Genomic DNA, 13321 nt, shown 5'->3' on the forward strand with positions numbered 1-13321 from the left:
GAGGGACTTCTAGTGGTGAAGAATCCACCTGCCAATGCAGGGGACACAGGCTGGATTCCCGGTTAGGGAAGATTCCACACGCCATGGGGTAATGCCACAGCTACTGAGCCTGTACTCTAGAGCCCGTGAGTCGCAACCGCTGAGCCCACACGCGGCGACTACTGAAGCCTGAGCACCTAGAGCCCATGCCCTGCAGCAAGACAAGCCACCAAAATGGGAAGCCCACACACCACAGCGAGAGAGTAGCCCCACTCACTGTAAGGAGAGAAGCACTCACAGCAGTGAAGACCCGGCAGAGACACAAATAAATAAATACGTGATTTTTAAAGTTTGAAAAAAGTTTTTTTTTTAAAATCACATTCAGATATTTTGATTCTCCAGAAATAAAAAGGAACTGACACAAAGTGTTGGTGAAAATGTGAAACAACCAAATCTCTCTTATACCCGGTGGAAGTGTAAATTTATACAATCACATTGGACATTTTTTGTCATTATCTACTAAAAATTTTCATAGGCTACTTCATAACCCAGAAATTCTCCTAGGTGTACACCTAAGAGAATGCATACATATATATACTGGAAGCATGTAGAAGAATGCTTCTATTCCTTTTATTTGTATTGGCTCTAAACTGGAAACAGCCCAGTGGTTGTCAAGTCTACAGTAGATAAATGGTGTTGTGTGCATACAATAGAATTCCATACTGCAATGTGGAAAAACAAAACAACTTTGTTTTTTGCAACAGCAGGAAGAGCTCTCACATGAAATGTTGAACAAAATCATTCAAACATAAAAGAGTAAATATCATATGCTTCCTTTTTATATAAAGTTCAAAAACAGACAATACAACTTTGTATTGTTAGAGATGAGAATAGGGCTGTCTTTGGGAAGGATGGTGGGAGTAGTAATTGGCAGAGAATAGGATGTGGCTTTTTAAATTGTCAGTCATTTTCTTTTTCTTAAAATGAACAGTGGTGGTATGGGTTATCCACCTAGCTATTAATATATACTTATGATGTGCACTTTTCTACATGCCTGTTGTAGAGAAGTTTGTTCTTTTCCTTGCTATATAATATTCCACCGAATGATTGGATTTTTTTTTTTTTAATTTTGATTGTTTGTTTTTTAAAAGTTGAGAAGAGAGAGGAGGTAGTCATTAGGTCACTTAGTCACTTAGAGATCCAAAGAATAAAGACAAAGATGCTTTTCTCCTTAGTGACTAAGTCTTCTTGGGCCTTTAGTTTTACTCTGTAGTTGTGCTAAGTTGTACCCACACTTATGGCTTCCTGTTAGGGAGTTGTGGGGCCTAGAATGAGCCCTACAGGTAAAGAGGAGAGATTTTAAAGTTGGGCAAAAAGTCACTGTATTGGGGGGAAGGGTGTGCAGGGTAGAGGAAAACGTTTGCATGAAATTGGTGGTGAAGAGCCAAGGACTGGGCACAGATTGCCGAAGTTCAAAACCTACCTTTGAAACTTGGAAGCTATTGACCTTGGTTAGGTAAGTTTGTTTCTCTGTATCTTAATTTTCTCATCTGTAAAATGGAAACAGTATTGTACCTGTTCTTATAGGATGGGTAAGAAGATTAAGGATTCCCTAGTGGCTCAGACAGTAAAGAATCCACCTTCAATGCAGGTGATGCAGGTTCAATCCCTGGGTTGGGCGATCCCCTGGAGAAGGAAATGGCTACCCACTCCAGTATTCTTGTCTGGGAAATCCCGTGGACAGAAGAGCCTGGCGGGCTACAGTCCATGTGATCACAAAGAGTCGGACGTGACTTGGCGACAAAACAACAACACAACATTAAATGAGTTAAGATGAAAAAAAAAAAAAATGAGTTAAGATGGTTAATTAAGGGTTACAGTGTGAAAATGAACATGTCATCTTGAAATGAAAAACATGGCCCTAGGTATTCAGACTTGCAGGATGCTGTAAATGAGAACCCGGGGTGATTCTAGATCAGCTGCCAGAGCTCTACAGCCCTCAGAGGCTGCTTCTGTCTCCACTTCTTGCTAGATGCCCCTGATTGTATGCAGTAAAAAGCTTTGCACACTTCTCTTTCCTTCTTTCAATAAACATCTTCCTTCAAGGTTTCCAGAATTCTCAGAGCACCCCTTTGGCCTCACAGGGAAGCCTAGCAGGTATATGAGTTTGGAATACCACCACACAAACTCTCTCTGCTCCATTCCCCATTCCAAGTCTCTTTCCTCTATGCTAGAAAAGTGTTTGGTTTATTCACACCCTGTCTTCTGGAAATAGCAGTTGCTCTTTTGTTGCCTAAAAGTCACATCAGCTCACTCAGTTGATTAGTGACACCAAGGATATGGATGGGTTCTGGGGGGTTCTCAGTGCTTCCCATTTGGGCAGCATCATTCTATGCCTGCCACTAAGCCAGTTGTTTGGAAACTGTACCTGAGCTCAAGAGCAGTTCCCCTTGTTTCACCTCGAGCTGGAAAGGGCACTTCGTGTCGGAAAGAGCATTTGATTAATAGGTGGTTATGTTTCGTACCTTTCTAGAGATCGCCTAGGAGTAAACTTGAGACAGAAACTGCCTCCCAGAAACTTCAACTCACATTATAGCCTCCTTTCAATCCACCTCCCTTAGCATCAGAGAGCTAGAAGCATCACTCTTGATTCTTCAAGTGTAATTGCAAAGAAATGTTATATACCAGGCCCAGAGGCCCTCAGAAGTCCCGTGATTATCACAAACTCTGTTAACTTTTGTTTATCATCTCTCACCGTGTTGGAAGAACAAGGACAGAGACAAATAATAGTCTGATAGATTCAGAAAATACTGACAGAGGACTAAATTTCAGACACCTTCCTACATATTCTGACACAGAGTATTTTTAGATATTTTTTTCTCAAACTAATCCTGATGTGAGAATTATTTTCTTATGCATTTTTTGGAAGGTGAGGAAACTTTGGCTAAGAATCATTACATGCCTTGCCCAGAATCACAGAGCTTTTAGGTGACTAAGTCAGGATTTGAACCCCAAACCTCGGTGCCTCTAAGTCCAAGTGTAAAGCCTCTATCCCATTACTTTCAGAACATGCTGGAGAATGAAAATCTTTTCGTTACATTCCATCTCGCCTTATGTTCAACCCAAACTGGTTTACCCAGCTTGATAAGTTCTTTAATCACTACAGGGTACTGAATGAATCATGGTCATATCCAAAACTCAAATCCACATTCAAAGGAGGAAGATCTATCCCATTGATAATATTTCAAGAAGAATGTGCCTGGGGTTCTAAAGACAATTTCAAAAGAAGAGTGATAAAAATGCATTAAGGAATACTTGTAAAACATCCCAAGGCAAACGCCTGTGATACCGAGGCGGCTACAGTCTAGCCCTTGTTCTTGCTGCAAGTACTGGTCTGCTATAGCCACAGGCTTTGGAATTAGAAACCCTGAGATTAGGAACATCCTGACCTTCCATCGGTGACTTAACCTCTCCTGGCCAGAGGTTCCGCATCTTTAAAAGGGCTGAAATAATATATATGACATTCTGAGCAGAGAGTACAGCCATAGTTAGGCCTCAGTAAGTGGTAATTATTATCACTTGTCATGACTCTCATTTTAACCTAACGGGAAAAACTATCGCCCTCAGGGAGACCTCACTTAATTAAGGTGCTACGGTTGGTCACAGCAAAGGAGAGGATTCAGTTTGCAGATACTTATTTAAAAGACTCCAGAAGAACAGTGCCTATCTGGTCCTCAGAGAAAGGGAAAATGGGCCCAGAGAGTCTGGCCTCCTTATTGATGTTCAACTAAGATGCTGCTATGGCCAGAATAAGAGCCATTAATACTGCTTCTGATTTATCCCTCCCTCCCCCACCTTTCCCCTGTGGTATAAATTAAGAGGTTAGGATTAACATATATACACTACTATAAAAAAATTATCAGTAAGGAACTATTGTATAGCATAAGGAACTCTACTCAGTACTCTGGATTAACCCATATGGGAAAAGAAACTGAAAAAGAATAGGTGTATATGTATACCTGAATCACTCTGCTGTACATCTGAAGCTAACACAATATTATAAAAGAAAAACTATACTCCAATATAAAATAAAAATTTTCAAAAAAGACCATTTCTGTGAATGAGCCTAGAGCCTGATTGAATATAGATCACTTTCATGTCTGCCAGAAAGTAACTGTAGACTCAGTAAGTACATAATGCATGAGCTTCTCAATTATTTACTATTTACATGTGACTCCATGACGTTGTCTATGTGTTCTTAGGGCCTTCTCCCACTGGGAGCAAAACCTAGAGAGTAGGTGTTCTGTCTGGAGGTCAAAGCACCCCAAGCAAGTGCAAACTGCATGGGACACTTAAAAGCAGTGAAAACACAGCAGTTAGTTTTCCAAGTCCCTCTTTCTAGGCAAATTTCTAAGAATTGTCCACACAGATACAGACACTAGGCATTCTTAAATGGTTTACATTTTTATTATTTTTCATAAAGCCCATTTATTAAACCACAGCTGACAATGATTCATTTTCTAAAACGTTTGTAAAACTTCCCCAAATCTTAAATTCACACACACACACACACACACACACACACACACACACACATACACACACACACATGTTCTTGGTTGAATCAAGTGTCCTGGTTTAACAGTCTAAAAATAGTCTCTGTACAGATATGGGAGTTTTATATTTTCTAGGAAGTGGTTGTTTGCTGGGGTATTGGTACTTCATCACACCTCTCTGCGATAGGTCTGATAAGAATATCATAAAGTTTTTCACTTTTTAATTAGGTAATACTTTTATGAACAGCAGCAGATTGAATGTTACCTCCGTAAGTGATCAGCTTCCTGTGCTTGCATTCTGATGTTTTGTTTTTAATAAGAGAAAGATCAGGAGTCCCTGTGAGCAGGGCCAGGACTTATGGAGGTGCAGATGTCTGGCTTGTGCACATCAAATGTTAATTGTGACTTGGAGCAAATAGGTGGTGGGTGGCTGACCTGGGACATTTCAGTCTGTAAAGGAGGTTGTGGTCAAGGAAGTTCTGGTGAGGCTGTCGGACTGGCACCCAGAATCCCACTTCCCCACATGCTTGGGAATGAGTGTGAATACACAGGGTGCTTCTTTTAGAGTCAGGAGTCTCTTTTACAATGTGAGCAATGCTACTCATTAGCTTTGCAACCCTGAGCAAGTCACTTGACCTCTCTGAAACTCCTTTTCCAGTTTTCAACTGTAAGAAGAGCATTTGGCCGAGATCAAAGGTTGGAGAAGAGGGGGAGGAAGAGGCGAGTTGGTAACTAGCATAAGGGGACGGGGGACTGGTGGGGGTGTGGAGACCACATGCCATCTAACAGGGATGGGAGTGGCGGGGGGCAGTGGCTGCTCTGCTCCAACCTGTATGCAACACTCCTCCCCAGAGTGTCTCTTCTTCCCACTTTTTCAAGGGCAGGAGGATATTTGGATTTTCAAGTAAGACATCCCAACTTTAAAATATTGACATTGACAGCCAACATTAAAAATATGAGGGGGCAATATGCAGGATGTTGCTGGTTTCATTTCTGTCTCTTGTCTGGAAGCCCCAAAAGTGTCTTCTAGTTTTGATATTTTAAGTTTTGTGTTTCACTAATGTTAATGATAGAAACAAGTGGAAAAGTTAAAAGACAAAATTCTATCTTAATATTATAACCATGCACATACAGTATGTGCATGGAAGCAAAGCAAATACTGGATTAGAATATATACATATGAAACAAATTTACAGGTGATGAGACTGTAGGGGGATGTCATTTGTATTTGCTAAGTATTCACTTAAAATATCTCTGCTCTTTTTTTGCTTGTACAACAAAAAAGAAAAACATAATAAAAGAAATATTAAGAGTGGGTCAGAATGGTACCAGACAAAGGAGAAAAAGGGAGTGTGATTGATATTAAATTATGTTCTTAAAACTTATATTTCTGTCCTGATCTCTGTATTTGCTTGTCAACCATTCTTAACCAATAATGTATTAAAAGCAGACAGTGTTTTGTTGCACGTAGGTAAACTCCATGTGCCTGAAATGTCCCATCTAATAGTACTATTCTTCCTCCCCCCCAACCTGGTTATTTATAAAAATATTTCCCACATCATGAAGTAGAGTGTTATCAAAAGTTTCATAACATTATTAATTTGGCTTCTGAATATAATATGCAAGGTTTTCTGTGTTTTTTTTTTTTTTTTTTTGCTTTTGCTGGGTGGTAGGATAGAAAGGGTAATTTATTGTCCCTAATTACATTTTCCTTTGCTTTCTATCAACACTGTTTTCATTCTATAAATCCACATCAACTACCCATAAAGTGAGCAGAAAACCAAAGGTTGTTATTTAATGTGTTTATTTGAAGGCTTTCAAGATACCCTGGGGGAAAGTTACTTTCTTATAAACAAATTTAGAGGAGAATATTAGCACAAAGGAATAGAAGGTCTTTTTTATCACAAATGCAGAAATTCTCAAAAATCTATCCCTCTTTGCAGGGTAGTATCCAACCCCATACTAAACATGTGATGCATGTCTATAGAAATATTGCATTTTTCCTCTACTCCCTGGACTGCATCTAGACTTTCTTAGCTGGGGAATAAATCCACAAAAATGTGGTTATTGATCTTCTTTAGTAGTGGGAAAGTGAAAATAATCCCACCATGTTCTAGATATATCAAGAAGTATCTTTTGACACTGAGGACAATCAGCCCCAAGATGTGGATGCAGGGGACTTGACTTTCAGTTTCTCATTGAAAATGGTCCACTGAGCAAAAAGCAGGATGGTCCTCTGCCAGCATTGTAGAGAAGGACCAGTAGACTGTCTAGCGCTTTCTTGCATCCTGTTGCCTCACTGATTTCTGGATTGCCAGATGCTTCTGTTTTTTGAAAATGGTTTAAAAAAATACCTTAGGGATTCTGTTGTTTCAGAAACCTTACATATGGCACAAAATATCCTGAAAATTTTTTGAGAAAACATTTGCTTTTTCTTTGCTTAATGTAATCATTGCTGAAGCCCAAATTCATTCAAATTTATTGTTTTCTTTTCATGGACATTTTGATGGTTGAAATTCTAAAGTTACATAAAAGTGTGAGTAAGCAAGTTGTGAAGATTTAATTGCTCATTTTTTTAAAAAGTAAGTCTTAAAACCAAAAATTGGCTAAGAGAGGTTGAGAATTTAACCTTGAAATTGAGAATTCATAATAATTGAGATAAAAATGATTTTTTTGAAGCTAGAAGATAGCCTTGATTTATCCCCATTGAATCAGAGAGCAGCGTTTTCACACATTGAGTCATAACTAGAGGCTGTTTTATTTTTTTTCTTTCCTTTTGGTAAACCACCTTAACCCACTCTTGAAAACCTCTGATTCATGTACAGAATGAGTCTGAGTCTGTCTCTATTTAGCCTGTGAAATTTAACAAGACCATAGCCTGGGGTTGGTGAGGCTGTGAGCCACACCACCATCTCAGATTTTTGATGACACCACAAACCACTTGAGATTTATTATGTTAGCAGATGTCATCAGATATATGTGTGCACAGGTGCAGCATGCAGCTAGTGAAAGAAGAAACACTGCATGTGTATATTTATTTTTGTACCCATACTCTCAGTAGTGAGAAAGTGACCTGGTGTGCCTGTCCCAGGCAGTGTGATGTTTTGACTCCATTGCAAGCCCTTATCTGATAATCTCTTGAAGTCTTTTCCACAGATATAGTTCCGTATGATGAGCAACGATGTCTTGTGGCAAAGACACTGTTTATTTTCCCAGTCAATGTCTAAAGAAGAGGCATAACGGAGTATAGCTAAAGATTGCTATAATTACTGAAAAATAAAAAGTGTCACCAGATCCTTCTTATACAATAATATATTAGATATCCATTCTTCTCTATCAATAAAAGTTGCATGGAGTAGCTCTCAGCTACGGAACACCAAAAAATGCCAGAAGTTGGCACTTTATAAATGTCCTAATTTAAGCCTCTCTACTATGTGTAAAATAATTAAGAAGTAATTGAAACTATTTTCTGGGGGTAATATGAAATATAAACATTTACACAGGTTTATCCCTTTTGCATTGTTAATTCTAAAATGTAATCATTCAGTTCTTTTAAAAGCTGGTATTATGTTTTATTTAGTATTGAATTGTAAATATTCCACTATATTATATACACTAAATTTGCACATTTGCTAGTATAATAGACTAAATATAATAATCTAATAAATTAGTGTGTACCCTTTAATAATAAAAATAATAGAAATAAAAACACACTTCCTATATTTTTGAGAAATAGGGAAGTAAGATAAAATAAACACCTTTGGAGTAATGACTGAAAATTACTGGTTTAGATGGGGTAGAGGAATTACTTCAATTATGACATAAAGCATTATAATAATGCATGCCTTCTAGAAATAATTATATAGTGATTATTCTCAGATAAACACACGCAGATGTTGCTTGTACACTAAAAAAAAATTCTTAATTTGAAAAAAATACAGAAATTGCTTTACCCATTAATTGGCTTTAGGAAAAAATAGAAAATCTAAAGTTTCAGTGTAGTGGAGAATCTTCTATTAAGTTCTAAGGAATGAACCATGCCTCTAATGAAAGGGAGGGAAAAAAACAAAAAGCTTTTCTACTGGAATCACTTCAGTTAGATGTGTCAGAAGGCTAAAACATCTAAGTAATGTTAGATACTCCTGATTTTTTAATGAATAATTAGTTATAACTTACAAAAAGTTAAATAAAAAAAGATATTGGACCTTAAGTATATTAGGAAAGACTTCTAAGCAAGGTAGTTTTAATTTAAGAAGAAGCATCTATGTTCAAACACTCCAATTTCTATACAATTATTTATATCAGAAAGTATGAAAACTGGAAGATCAATCAGTGTTGAAGATTAGAAGACCACGATCATTAGCCCATTGAAAGATTGAGGAGGAACGACCTGCTGAAGTGACTACAAATTAGTGAGACCAATTTCTATAGGACATGATTGAAAATTAATCTCCTTAGTTTATAAACCTTAGATATCATTTAATTATAATATATGTACATATTTGACAGACAGAAGAGTGATTGGTATAGGAGTAAGTACTCTTGTGAGTTTCACATGTCAAAAGAAACAAATGACATGCAAATAGAAAAAGAAAATCTATAATCCTGAGCATGACATACAATGATACATTCTATTACTAAATAATATGCTTAGGAAGAAATTCTCTGACAGGTGACACTAAATCTAGATTCATTCAAGTCATCACTAGGAGCAGAGGAAATCCTTCACTTTCCCCTTTCCTGTTCCTTTTTCCATTTTGTGTTTTAGGATATTTCCTAAAGAAAACTGGATTCTCTCTGTAACATCTTTTCTTCTTTGCATGAAATAGATGTGGGGAAGTTTTGGAAATTCTGGTATGGACTTCAAATAATTACAATAGAGAAGCTTTCTCAGGCACATATAAAAGTCTTATAATTTGATAGCACTGCTCATTTAAACACTCCTTCCACCACCCTAAATAATATATTTTAATTGAGCCGCATTGAATTTTCATATTTTATATTTGATTCCTTATTACTAAATGTGATTTTATGAACCATGAAACTACTATTAGGAAATCCTAGGATGGAAACAGATCTGCTTGTGCCTGGGTAGGCTGAATTTTAGCCATACTACCCGAGTGGTTAAAATTACCTAACTTGGAACAAAATAGATGTTAAAAATTAATTTTCCTTGGGAAGTTACAGCTACATGGGGAGTTACGTACATGTGTGTTTCCTCCACCTCTCTCCCAAAGCTGTATAGATAGATATACACCGTTGCTTTTTTTCTGAAGGGAAATGGGGAAATGGTAATAACCCACTTTAAAGTCTGGCATTTTCCAAAGTTCACCTGGGTCAGTCTGGTTTAATTTTGTACTTATTGAAATTAGACATGTACACTATTCACAAACTTATATGTAATACGTACATACTATATGTATGTAATATATGCATGTATATATGTGTGTATGACGGTGTCGGAACAGGGAGGAAAAAAAGAAAAACTTTTTTTGATAATGAGGCCAAAATGTCTTTGTTTTATATTGTGTACTGTAGGAATAAAGAACCTGAACAATATTGTTTAAGTTCTCTTGGACTTTGCAGATAAATATAATTGGGATTAAAACACTGACTTGCTCACATTTAGTAGAAAGATAAGAACGATTCATTGGGAGCTATTCCGGTCCCACTAGTAATCACTAATTGAGTAGGGTTTTTCGAGGATATTTGAAGCTATTGTTGTCTGTTGTGCTTACATCATTAGGATCTCTGTAATAAAATCTTTCTCAACACAGGTGGGTTAGTATTAAGTAAATTTAGGGCGGGTGTTATATTTTTACTTTTAATACTTCAGTTTTAGATCAGAATTATAGAACAATTTGATTTAATCGTGAAGTATTGTTTTACCACACTACAGATGCTTAAAATGCAAAATAACTGGATTACTTGAAAACTAGGCAAAAATTACATAAAGTTTAAAAAACACTCATCCAAACAGCTTTAGGAACATGAACCTGCCAGCAACATCTCACCTAGAGTGTTTACTTCTGAGTTGCATATTTCTTTGGGGGTTATTTCTTCAGTGAACAGTGTGAAAGTCGCTCAGTCGTGTCCGACTCTGCGACCCCATGAACTACACAGTCCATGGAATTGTCTAGGCCAGAGTACTGGAGTGGGTAGCCCTTCCCTTCTCCAAATTATTTCTTCAACCTATCCCTGAATTACTGATATTTACCTGCATGCCTATAAATAGTAGTGTTCTGGTTGTTTTGCTTTAATGATAAGGCTGGGCAGTGAGGAACACTTCAGAATTCCTTTTACAACGAAACAAACGTGGCCTGGCAAACGGGACTCGGCAGCCCGGCGTCAAGTAGGGAAGAGCACCAATCCCGTCCCATTATTATTTGGTGACGCGTCTCCCGCGGCGGCTCGGCCAGGCTCGGCTCTCGCGCACGCCCGCGGGCAGGCCCCAGAGCGCGGGAGCACAAAGGCGCGCGGAGCCCGGCGGCCCCGCAGACTGGCGGCGCCGCCCTCCTCGCCCGCCCTCGCGGCGCTCGGGCCCCGCCCGGCGGCACAAAGAGCCGCGCCGCCACTCGTGAGGGGCCCCCGCGCAGCGCGGCCCGCCACACCCACTCGGGCCCGCTCCCGCCTCCGCTGCCGCGGGCGCCCTGATGAATATGCATCGCCGCGCGCCCGCCCCCGGCTCCTCCTTTCGGTTTCCTTCCCGCCGCCAGGCGGAAGCGAAGAGCCGCGCTTCCCGCGCGCCGAGCCGGCCTGGGTGGGGCGGGGCCGGAGAAAGAGAAAGCCGGGGAGGCGGCGGCCCGGCCGGGCCGGGCGCGGAAGGGGTGCGCGGATGGCCGGAGGTTCCGGGGTAGCGCCGCCGCCGGCCCTGAGGCTCCCGGGGCGGGGAAGAGGAGAGCGCGCGACCTCCCGGCCGCGCCGGTGCAACAGCCTTAGCGCGCTCCGAGCCCGGGCGGGGAGGCAGCCCTCACCCCCGGAGCGGCCCTGCTCAAACAACAATAAAACCCACCGCGCACAGTCGCGCACGCACGTACACACACACAAACACACACCCGGCACTCTGGACGGCTTTCAAGTCAAGCTCACGTCTTCTCCAAGTGAGAGGAAGCAAAGTGGAAATCCAGACAGGCTGAGGGGTTGCCTGTTTTTAGACTTGACTTTTACCGCCTTTTCTTCTTCGGGCCAGGAATTGTGGCATCGCGGAAATTATCATTAAAAACAAAAGTAAGAGCCTACTCCTGGATTGCGCTCTTAAAAAACAAACAAACAAAAAAACAAACCAAAAGCGACACTAAAACAACTCTTGAGAAAAATCCACAAATCTGTACCTGAGATACGTGAAGTCAGCGGGCCAGGGTTCTGTTATAAACTCAACATCTCTTATTTATTGCAATAGAATGCGGTGGTATGTAGCTTTGAAATGAAGGATTTTACTTGCTTGTCTTATTTGTCTCTTGCATCCCTTTCTATTCCCAGACACAGATTTTTCCCTCTTTGTACATTGTAAAGCGAACCTAAATGTCATTTCTGGTTTGCCGGTTGAGCCATATGTTGGATTTTCAGCCCTAATGCTTAAAAAAAAAAACAAAAAACAAAAAACTTTGTCAACCTTAGTGTACATGCCACACTTTTATGATGGGAATCCGTGGATAACATTGTAAATCCAAAACAGTGTGAAATGTAGCATTTTTCCTGCTTCATCTCCCTAACCTTCTTCCCCATGATGGAAAAAATTACTGTACAAATGATACTTTAGTTGTACCTTGTAGTCCATTCTTTTCGGAGCACTTTTTTCTTCCCTAAGTTGAATATGCACAGATTTGTTACATCTATACACTTAAAGTGCATTTGTTTAGCTCTGATTGGTGTATTGGCGTTTTTAAAATCATGCTTCATTCCAAAGTGTAGTTCCCCCCACCCCCTTGTTTCTGAAGTGGCAGGATAGAATTGTTAGCCCTTTCGCACTCTTCCTTCTACTTAAAAAAAAAAAAAGATTATGATGTATTTCTTCCCGCTCCTGATATTATTTTTTTTTTCTGCCCTGCTGTTTTTACTCTAGTATTTTTTTCCCCTCTGCCTAACAAAGTGTGTGTGCGTGCGCGTGTATGTGTCTGTCTGTCTCCCTCTTCCCTTGTCTTCTCTTTGCCAGTATGTCTGGGACATATTTTAATGCACGATATCCCATCCATTAAGTTGTGGTTGAATGCGGAGTGTGTGAGGACTTGGCAGCTTTCAGGTTGAAGAGGGGGCGGGGAAGCCCGTTTCGACTTTGACACAAGATGCCGAAGTGGCGTGATTGGAATTATTATTAGTGCTGTGAACATGGCCATCTTCTCCTCTGGTTAGAAGAACTGCCATTGAACTTGAGACAGGACAGACAAGATCTCCAACCGCCCCCCCCCCCCCCCCAAGTACAGTAGCTGGCAGGGAAAAGGCGCCAAAATACACAAGATTAACTCTAACTTTCTTTGACAGGATCCTATAACACCATCCTTTGTAATTTTAACTTTCCAACGGGTGGGAAAAAGTTAACTTGTGAACCTATACTTGAGCAGACATTTAAATCAGCCCTAAAATGGAATAAATCCAGAAAGTCATACACGCATGCTTATGTGGTTAGGAAAGAATGCACATGTAAATAAGCAGGGTGCATGTGTGTATCTGGGGAGTTCAAGATTTAATCAAAATCAGAATGAGTGTGACTTTTGAGTACATTTACTATAAGGGGCAGAGCACGGTGAGGCGAAGAAGCTGACCTTTAAGCAATCTAAGTAAAAACTGCA

This window comes from Dama dama, chromosome 29, assembly GCF_033118175.1.
Source record: "Dama dama isolate Ldn47 chromosome 29, ASM3311817v1, whole genome shotgun sequence".
NCBI classification, from domain to species: domain Eukaryota; kingdom Metazoa; phylum Chordata; class Mammalia; order Artiodactyla; family Cervidae; genus Dama; species Dama dama.